Here is a 10,063-nt window from a genome sequence, read left to right as displayed (position 1 = left end):
TTACGTCAGTTCTAAATCTACACTACGGTCCACAATTCCTGTTACTTGCATCTAGTTGTTGTGGAGGAGCTTGTAGACAAAGATTTGATAAAGAACCCGCGTCTGAAAATGTATCGATTTAATTTAAAATAAGTTTGAAGATCTAGCCACTTTGAAATCTCTAGCTTCTCGGCACGGTACCTTACGGTAGAGCTGTACAATGCATGTTTCGAAAACGTTTTCCGGATCGCGTCAGTCCATCTCGCGCCTTATTCATCCGATTACAACAATGGCAGAGAGAAACTGGTACGTTCGGAAACGGCGCTCCACGGACGCGTACCGGGTTTTGTGGACTCTGTATGTGGAAGCACGGTTCGCAGGTACACCCTGTGCAAATAACTGCAGAGTCGCCAAGCGCGGCAGCCCCCACAGCATACACTGCCTCCGCTGTGTGCGCACCGTGAAGCAGGAGATTTGAAAGTAATCCGATCCGATATTCAAATGTATTTTGTATCCAAACGGCACATTTCTGGATATGGGTTTCTTATCAAAACTTTATCTACTAAATCCCTTCTACAACCCCAAGAAGTCTGTAACAGGAATTGTGGAACACACTTTATACTCAGTAAGCCACTTCATGGAGCGAATGAGCGTATGGGATGCAGGATTGTCGATAAACCTCCGTATTAGCTCTTCGCACATTTTGCGAGATGTATGCGGGATGTATTACGAGGTTATGCTGGAAAGTAACGCCTCCGAATTTTTTATTCTGTTCTCACTATCGGCTGAGGCATTACACGTAATGCGTATTTCCCACTCCGGTGATGCAAGCTGCAGACTCTGGCGCTAGACGCCTCCGAACTGTAGCGGGTAACATGGTGGTGATTGAGAAACAGCGTGCTGGAATAGAGCTCCTACGCGCAGAAAAATTCGTCCACACTTGGACCACTCTCTCCACGACCATGTCAGATCACCCACGAACGCTGCGACATTTGCAACAATCCTACACCTTGATTTCAATGTCATCGATCGTCCTTCTCACAATCCCGACTTGACCCATCCGATTTCCATCTCTTTCCAAAACTTAAAGAGCGCCATCGACGACTTCATTTTGATAGTGACGAAGCGGTGCAGGCAGAGGAGAGGTTGTGGCTCCAGCAACAAAGTAAAACGTTTTACAGTGACAATGTCAACAAACCGATCTCACGTTGGAGAAATATCTTCGTCGCCAGGGTGACTAAGTTCAGAAATAAATATGTATACATGAAGAGCAGAGATTTAGGACGTTAATAAAGGTTGTTTTATTTAAAAAGCTTTAAGAGTTTTCGTATAAAAATTCGGAGGTATTACTTTTCGTCAGACCCCCGCAATACGTTGCCTAATTCTTCTCGGTTAGCACTCTCTCGGTGTTTCAATAATAAATCACTGATTCAGAATGCCTTCCTTGTACTGCCTACCACTGGAGTGTGTTGAGAATCACGATAATTTTCTCGCACAGAACAAACTATGCCATGAAGAAACGCGCCGCTTTTCTTTTGATCTTGTCTGTCTCTTCCTGCAGCTCATTACAGTCTTTTTCCGCTGCTGTCTTCTTATGGACAACAGTATCAGCTACGAGCGGGCTCATAGAGCTTTTAACGTTTCCCACCAGATCATTTATGCACAGTGCAAACACTAACGTCCTATCACACTTCCCTGAATGTCTTCTGAAACTGTCTTTACATTTTTTTTTCTTTTCGTCGAGGCCAACGTGTTTAACTTCATTCACAAGGATGTCCTAAAAGCAGTCACATCTCTGTTTCGATACTCACTGTCAGAAAGCTCGTCTTTTTTCACTAAACCACATTGCGGAACTGTGTGAAATGCATTCCTGAGTCGGGGGACACGGCATCAACTCGGCCGCCGATATCTGGACGAGCAGAGCAAGATGAGTTTCTCAAAACCCCTTGCGGATTCCATGTTGATTTTTGTAGAAGAGATTTTCTTTCTCCAAATACGACATAATACGTCACTATCAAACATTTTTAGTATTCTACATAAGACTGACGTCAGCAATATAGGCCTATAATTATTTCGATCTGTTCTACTCTCATTTTTGAAAACGATAATGACCGGCACTCTTTTCCATTTGCTAAATATCCTACGTTGCTTCAGCGACCTACGATAGACAGCTGATAAAACGGAAGTAAGCTTTTTCGCATAATCTGTATAGAATCTTGAAAGTATCTTGTCTGGTCGAGATACCTTTCCACTACTAGGCGACTGTAGTAGCCCTTCTGTGTCGCCACCACTTAACCTCAGGGGCTCCGAAGTACTTCACGACGGAGTAGTAGGACATTCCCTCTAAGCTTTCAGCATCAGGTTTGGATGAAATAACGAGCTTTCGACGACTTCCTCCATCCTCGAGGAGGGTCTATGCCAGACGGTTGTAAAACTAGCGAGGCTCCAACATTTCCATCGAATGGACGCCATCTGATTGGCTGGAATACGTCATGATGACATCACAGAGACGACGCGTACTGAGGCTGCACTCTCTAACCCCATAACTTATGTTTGCGATCTCTTCCAGCCTTGCTTGCAGCAGGCTGATTAGCATCAGGCGGTATACTACGGACTAACTAATTCTAACCAGGCGAAAATGGGGATTGCACCCTTCCACAATACTCGACATCTATGAATCCGTGATCTGACCCATCTTCTATTATGCAGATGTGGACCGAATTTCTGTTCCTTTCTCCTTTTATCACGGTCTACAGATCCTCAAACGCTCTATGCCTAGTCTTTCGAACTGGCTTATCTTCCCCCAGCCGAATTTTCCACCAACTCATAAAATTCCTCACCCTGCTCTTCCATCATTGAACACCTCCAAGTATCCTACGTTACTTGTAAACTTGACACTACCCAGCCACTAGTTTCCCACCGACTCGCTGACCCTGGTATTCCGGGTGCGTTCACCACCATATTCACCCAACGCTACACCCCGACGCTCTCCATGTACTCTCCCACCAAAACTTTAATCGCCCTGTCTTATCCAAAAATGAAATCTGCTGTAATACATACCCGTCCTATCAGATCTAAAAGGACCCACCCTACCTCCTCCAAGTCACAACTCCAGTCCTCTCCACGCCTCTTCACCAACATCCTAAGGTTTGGTCCAGAATAGCATCCTTCTTCACTCTCTCAAATCCCTCTTCCAAACGCACACTCACAGAAACACACACTTACGCACTACAACTGCTATGCTTCCATCATAGCGCTCTTCCTGGACGTCCTGACCAACTTATCACTTCGCTCATGTATGTCTCCGTCTTAATCAAACACGTCAGCTTTTCTTTTTTTTTTTTTATCTTATGCAATTGTAACTTAGTATTAAGAAAACAGTCTTAATCACGTTTTTTTTTTTAGTGCCGACCGGTTTCAGCCCATCGCAGTGGCCATCTTCAGGGCGAGGTGTGGCAGGAGACTGCCACACCTTGGTAGACGTGGCGCCCTAAGCAGTCGCCCTGAAGATGGCCCCTGCGATGGGCTGAAACCGGTCGGCACTAAATAAATAAAAAAACTTGATTAAGACTGTTTTCTTAATACTAAGTTAAATTATAGCAATCTCTGTTACTCCACAACCATGTTGTCCAGACATTTATGCAATTGTCTCTCTACTTTTATCTTTCGTGACACATTCATTTGGCATTTTATCTGTGTCAATCTTTTAATTAATCAACAAATCTGCTTTTATATTTTAAATTATGCGACTGAATTTATGTCTTTTTATTAAGTCGAACATTAATTTTGTCAATTGCCATGACCAACTGCACAGTGTCTTACAAACCTTTTACTCTCATGTGGCTCAAGAGTGGCGACTTGTATCCGCTGACAGCTCATCTTCTACTCATGTGGGGCGAACGGAATGAAATGACAATAAAGGAGAGAAAGTCGCTGCTGAACTAAACCCATTAACAGGCTGTACTCGGGGGTTACACCTCTCCACTATTCTCCACACCCAAAAAAACCATGACCCGAACTCATTCTCTGCTATACAAATGCTGCCCAACCACAGTTCTCTAAGTCCTTCCAAGTTCTAGAATTCCATGCATTCCATCTCGCTTTCCAAATCAATTTACGTTCCCCCACATCGATCCTCTACTATTTCATCAAGTTCCCATCCCTCCTAACCCACATCGAACACTTCCGCATCTTCCTCTACAGTTTTTGCCCTCTACAGCTCCCTCTAGTGCCATGGAAGTCATTCCATGATGTCGTAAAAGATGTCCTATCGTCCTGTCCCTTCTCGTTGTCAGTGTTCTCCACATATTTCTTTCGATTCTGCGCAGAACCTCCTCATTCCTTACCTTATCAGTCCACCTAATTTTCAGGATTCACTGTAGCACCACATCTCAAATGCCTCGATTCTCTTGTGTTCCGGTTTTGCCAAAGCCCATGTTTCACTACCATACAGTGATGTGTTCCAAACGCACATTCTCAGAATTTTCCTCCTCAAATTGATACTAGTAGACTCCTATTGCCCAGGAATGCCCTTTTTGCCAGTGCTAGACTGCTTTTGAGGTCGTCCTTCCTCCTTCCTTCATCGGTTATTTTACTGCCTAGATAGTAGATTTATTTAACTTCAACTTCTTTGTGTCCATCAATCCTGATCTTAAGTTTCTCACTGTTCTCATTTCTGCTACTTCTCATCACTTTCGTCTTTCTTCGGTTTACTCTCAGTCCCTATTATATACTCATTACACTGTTCATTCCATTTTACACATCCTATAATTCTTCACCACTTTTACTCAGGATGGCAATGTCATCGTCGAATCGTATCACTGATATCCTTCCGCCTCGAATTATAATTCCACTCCTGAAACCTTTTTTTATTTCCATTTTTGATTCTCTGATGTACAGACTGAACAGTAGGAGCGAAAGGTTGCATCCCTGTCTTACACCGTTTTTAATCCGTGCTCTTCGTTTTTGGTCGTCCACTCTTATTATTCTCTCTTGACTCTTGTGCATGTTGTATATTACCCCTCTCTCCCTATAGCTTACCGCGGTTTTTCTCAAAATTTCGAATATCCTCCACCATTTTCATTGTCCAACGCCTATTCCAGGTCGACAAAACCTACGAACGTGACCTGATTCTTCTTTAGTGTTGCTTCCACCATCAACCGCAATGTCAGAATTGCCTCTCTGGTGACTTTACCTTTTCTAAAGCCAAACTGATCGTCGTCCAACACATTCTCAATTTTCTTTTCCGCACTTCTGTATATCATTCTTGTCAGCAGCTTGGATGCATGATCTGTTCAGCTGATTAGGCGATAATTCTCGCAATTGTCAGCTCTTTCAGTCTTCGGAACTGTGAGGGCGATATTTTTCCGAAAGTCGGATGGTATTCCGCCAGAGTGATACATTCCACACACCAGCTTGAATAGTCGTTTTGTTGCTGCTTCCCCCAATGATTTTAAAAATTTTGATGGAATGTCTTCTATCGCTTCTGCCTTATTTAACCTTAAGCTCTGCAAAACTCTCTTAAATTCTGATTCTAACACTGGATCCCCTATCTCTTCTATATCTACACCTGTCTCTTCTTCTATCACATCAGACAAATCTTGCACCTCATAGAGGCCTTCAGTGTACTCTCTCCGTCTATCGACTCTTTCCCCTGCATTTGACAGTGGAATTCCCGTTGCACTCTTAATGTTACCACCCTTGCTTTTAATGTCACCAAAGGTTATTTTGACTTTCCTGTATGCTGAGTCAGTCCTTCCGACAATCATTACTTTTTCTATTTCTCCGCATTTTTCACGAAGCCATATCGGTTTAGCTTCCCTGCACTTCCTGGTTATGTCATTCAGCGACTTGTATGTCTGTATCCCTGAATATTCCTTAACATTTTTGTTCTTCAAATGGCTCTGAGCACTATGGGACTTAACAGCTGTGGTCATCAGTCCCCTAGAACTTAGAACTACTTAAACCTAACCAACCTAAGGACATCACACACATCCATGCCTGAGGCAGGATTCGAACCTGCGACCGTAGCAGTCGCGCGGTTCCGGACTGCGCGCCTAGAACCGCGAGACCACCGCGGCAGGCTTTTGTTCTTCCTTCTTTCATCGATCAATTGAAGTATTTCTTGTTAGCCATGGTTTCTTCGCAGTTCCAACTACTGTGATTACCCTTTTTCGAGATGTCCATTCCTCTTCAACTGCACTGCCTACTCAGCTAATCTTTATTGCTGCATCTATAGCCTTAGAGAACTTCAAACTTATCACGTCATCCTTTAGTACTTCTGGATCCCATTATTTTGTGCACTGATTCTTCTTGACTAATCCCTCTGAACTTCAGCCAACTCCTCATCACTACTACGAGTACATAGTGATCTGAGTCTATACCTGCTACCGGCTGTACGCTATAATCCATTATCTGATTTCGAAATCTCTGTCCGTCTGTGACGTAATCTAACTGGAATCGTCGTGTATCACCCGGTCTTTTCCAAGTATGCCTTCTCCTCTTGTGACTCCTTAACAGAGTATTCGCTACTACTGGCTGAAACTTATCACAGAATTCAATTGGCACTTCTACTCTCTCAGTCCTTGTCCCAAGCCCATATTCTCCTGTAATGTATTTTCGTACTCATTCCCCTACAATTGCATTCCAGTCCCCATGACTATTGGATTTTCATCTCCCTTTAAGTGTTGTGTTACCCTCTTCATCTTCAGTTTGCGAATTCGGCGTCTATACCTGAACTATCGTTGTCGGTATTGGTTTGCTGTCGGTTTTGATAAGAAGACACCTATCACTGAACTGTTCGCAGTAGCACATTCTGTGCCTTACCTTCCTACTCGTGACGAATCCTAGTCCCGTTATACTGTTTTCTGCTGCTGTTGATATTACCCTATACCCATATGACCAGAAATCCTTATTTCCATTTCACTTCACTGACCCCTAGTATATCTAGACTGAGCCTTTGAATTTCCATTTCCAGATTTTCTAGCTTCTCTACCACGTTCAAGCTTCTGACATTCCACGTCCCGAGTAGTAGAACGTTATCCTTTCGTTGATTATTCAATCTTTTTGTCATGGTCATCTCCCGCTTGGCATGCCCCTACTAAAGATCCGAATGGGGGACTATTCCGGAATCTTTTGGCAACGGGGGAGTCATCATGACACTGTTTCAATTAGGGGCGTCATGTCGTGTGGATAAACTTATGTGTCTTTAATGCAGTGGTTTGCAAAGTCTCTTGCGTCCTTATGCCGTTGGTCACGTAGATTATTTTTACGATTATTTTATCGATATGATGTGGAACAAGTCAGATTACAAGATATATACACACACACACACACATGAATAGTGCTAATACTAATAGAAATGAAAGTTTTAGTTCTACACATGCAACTACATTTAGAGGTACATTTGATTTTTTTTTTTACGAGATCTGAAACGGAAAATCGTCCATGGAATAGAAGGAGTTGTCCAAAAGAAATGATTTTAAGCTAGATTTAAGGCTTGATCTGCTACCTGGAAGACACTTTATGTTCTTGGGCAAATGATCAAAGATTTTTGTTGCTGAATAATGTACTCCATTTTGAGCAACTGACAGCTTCAATAATGGATAGGAAAGGTCATCTTTCCCTCTAGCGTCGTACGTATGAACATCACTGTTCTTCGGGAATGAGATAGATTATTTATATCGAATTTCATTAGCGAATATATGTACTCTGATGGTGCAGTTAAAATACCTAACTCCTCGAATACGTGCCAACATGACGTCATTGGGTGAACCCCACTAATTATTCTCACTGCTCTCTTTTGTGCAATCAATACCTTATGTCTAAATTGTGAGTTACGCCAGAAAAGTATTCCATAAGACATTACTGAGTGGAAATATGCAAAGTACGTTAGGAGGCTTATCTGTTTATTGCCAAGACTAGCGATTATACGGAGAGCAAAAAAAGATGAACTTAATTGTTTGAGAAGCTCAGTAATATGCTTCTTCCAGTTCAAGTTGTCATCAACTGAACACACAAAAGTTTGAAGAAATCTACCCTGTTAACTGAGCACTGTTCGTATGCTACAGCAATTGTCGGTGAACAGAACTGGATATAGTGAGTTTTTTTCAAAGTTAAAGGAGAGTCTATTTCCTGAGGACCACTTAATAGAAATTCTTAACAATATCTTCTGCTGATTCTTCCGCCTTTAGGGGCAGTTTCCCACCCAAAGGATAAGAGAATGCCCTGAACCTGTGTCCGCTCCTCCACTCTCTGTGACAAGACCGTTGGCAGAATGAGCGTAAGTAAGATTTTATGCCGGAAGTCTTCGGCCGCCAAACCTGATTATTAATCAAGTTTTAATAGGTGGCGGATATCGAACCCAGGACCGAGGACGCCGTACCAACCATCTATCCTGCTCCACATTGGAGCTCCTCTCTCTCTTCGATTCCCTCTCCATCCACCCCCATCCTTTTCCTCTTGTAGGCACTGCCCTATCCACGTGACACGCTCCTGCTCTCCCTATGTCTTTCTGACCGACTGCATTTCCCACTAACCACCTCAACTCCTGCTTATCATCTTCATAGTCCTACCACCTAACAGACCCCTATCTTTTCACCCCTCAATCCTATGAAATATACTCTCTTCTCCGACAATATTTCTCACCCAGTGCAGGTCTTTCAGATTTTAAGTGAAAGAGCAGCGCTTCAGTGATTTATTAGAAGAACTTCACCTTCCTGCGATGGGTTTTTAAAATGTAGATATTTTCGTTCTGTTTAACTGCCGTCTTTAATTTTTAGTTTAAAACATAACAACAACATCAATATTTTTTTCTGGTTCAAATTATAATTTTTTTTCAGTTCGCTTGCCTGAAGAGCGGAAAGCTGTATCGCCCACATTGGGCGAGGAGGATGAAATAACTGTAAAGAGAAAATAGTCACAGCTGATTTTTCAAAATTTCAGTGCTTCAGTTGATTTGTCGCAGTATTTACCATTTCGGCATTCGTATGACGGTAGAAGGTTTATCCTTAGGTTCGGTATCGTCCATGTTTTACTTGTGAAGTACTGCAGTACCCTTGTTGGGTAATAGTTTCGAGCTGACGTGTACGAATGGTCTCGTGGAACTGGAGATGTGATTTGTGGAGGAAAGTCAGCGCTAGGAGCTGCGGCTGCTTGTCTCGAGTCAACACCGCGAGCAACAAGTGGAGAACGCGCGTGACATGACAGCGCGGCTGGCTGCCCACCACGGCTGGAGGCCGGCAGGTTCCAGCCAGCGCTCGAGCAGGCCGTGACGCGGAGCGCGGCAGTTCCCGCGGACAGCTGCGGCCTGGAGGACGAACCTGTCGCAGCCGGCGTGCTCAGCTGCTTCATGGTGCCACACGACTCGGTCGCCCAAAAACTTTTGCCTTTCGAGACTGCCGTCTACATCCAACATTCAGTGCTAGACGTAAAGTACAGATTAGTGTGCGATCCAAATGATTAATGGAAAATCTCATATAAAGATGTGAAACAAATACTAACAAAGAGATAGAGGGGCTGGCCAGCACTTACCTCAGCTCAGTACAGCCGATAGATACACAAAACAGAACAGAAAATTTACCTATCCTAGCTTTCGGAACTTTGTTGATTCGTCAGGGAGGAGAGAGGGGGAAAAAGGGGGAAGAAGGGAAAGTGGATTCAGTTACTCACAACCCAGGTTATGAAGCAACAGGGGAAGGGTAATCAGGGAGGGTAGCAAAGATGGAGGCATGGGTGTCAGAGGCAATCCAAAGATATTCTACTGTAAGTACTGTGCCAGCTTCAAACCAAAGAGGATGCATACAGAAGTAAAGAGGTATATGGTATAAAGATAAACGATGTAGGATGAAACGATGAGTGAATGGCTAAAGAGGAAAGGGAAAGAGGAGAAGACTGAAGAGTAAATGGTAGTGGATTTGGCTAACGTAGGTTCAGTCCAGGGGGATGGCGGGATGAAAGGATGTGTTGGAGTACCAGTTCCCATTTCCGCAGTTCCGAGGGACTGGTGTTGGGTGGGAGAAGCCAAATGGCACGTACGGTGTAGCAGATTCCTAGATCCCTAGATCTATGCTGGAGGGCATGCTCC

This window comes from Schistocerca americana, chromosome 2, assembly GCF_021461395.2.
Source record: "Schistocerca americana isolate TAMUIC-IGC-003095 chromosome 2, iqSchAmer2.1, whole genome shotgun sequence".
NCBI classification, from domain to species: domain Eukaryota; kingdom Metazoa; phylum Arthropoda; class Insecta; order Orthoptera; family Acrididae; genus Schistocerca; species Schistocerca americana.
The sequence above is the reverse complement of the archived record's forward strand: the minus strand, read 5'-3'. Positions refer to the sequence as shown.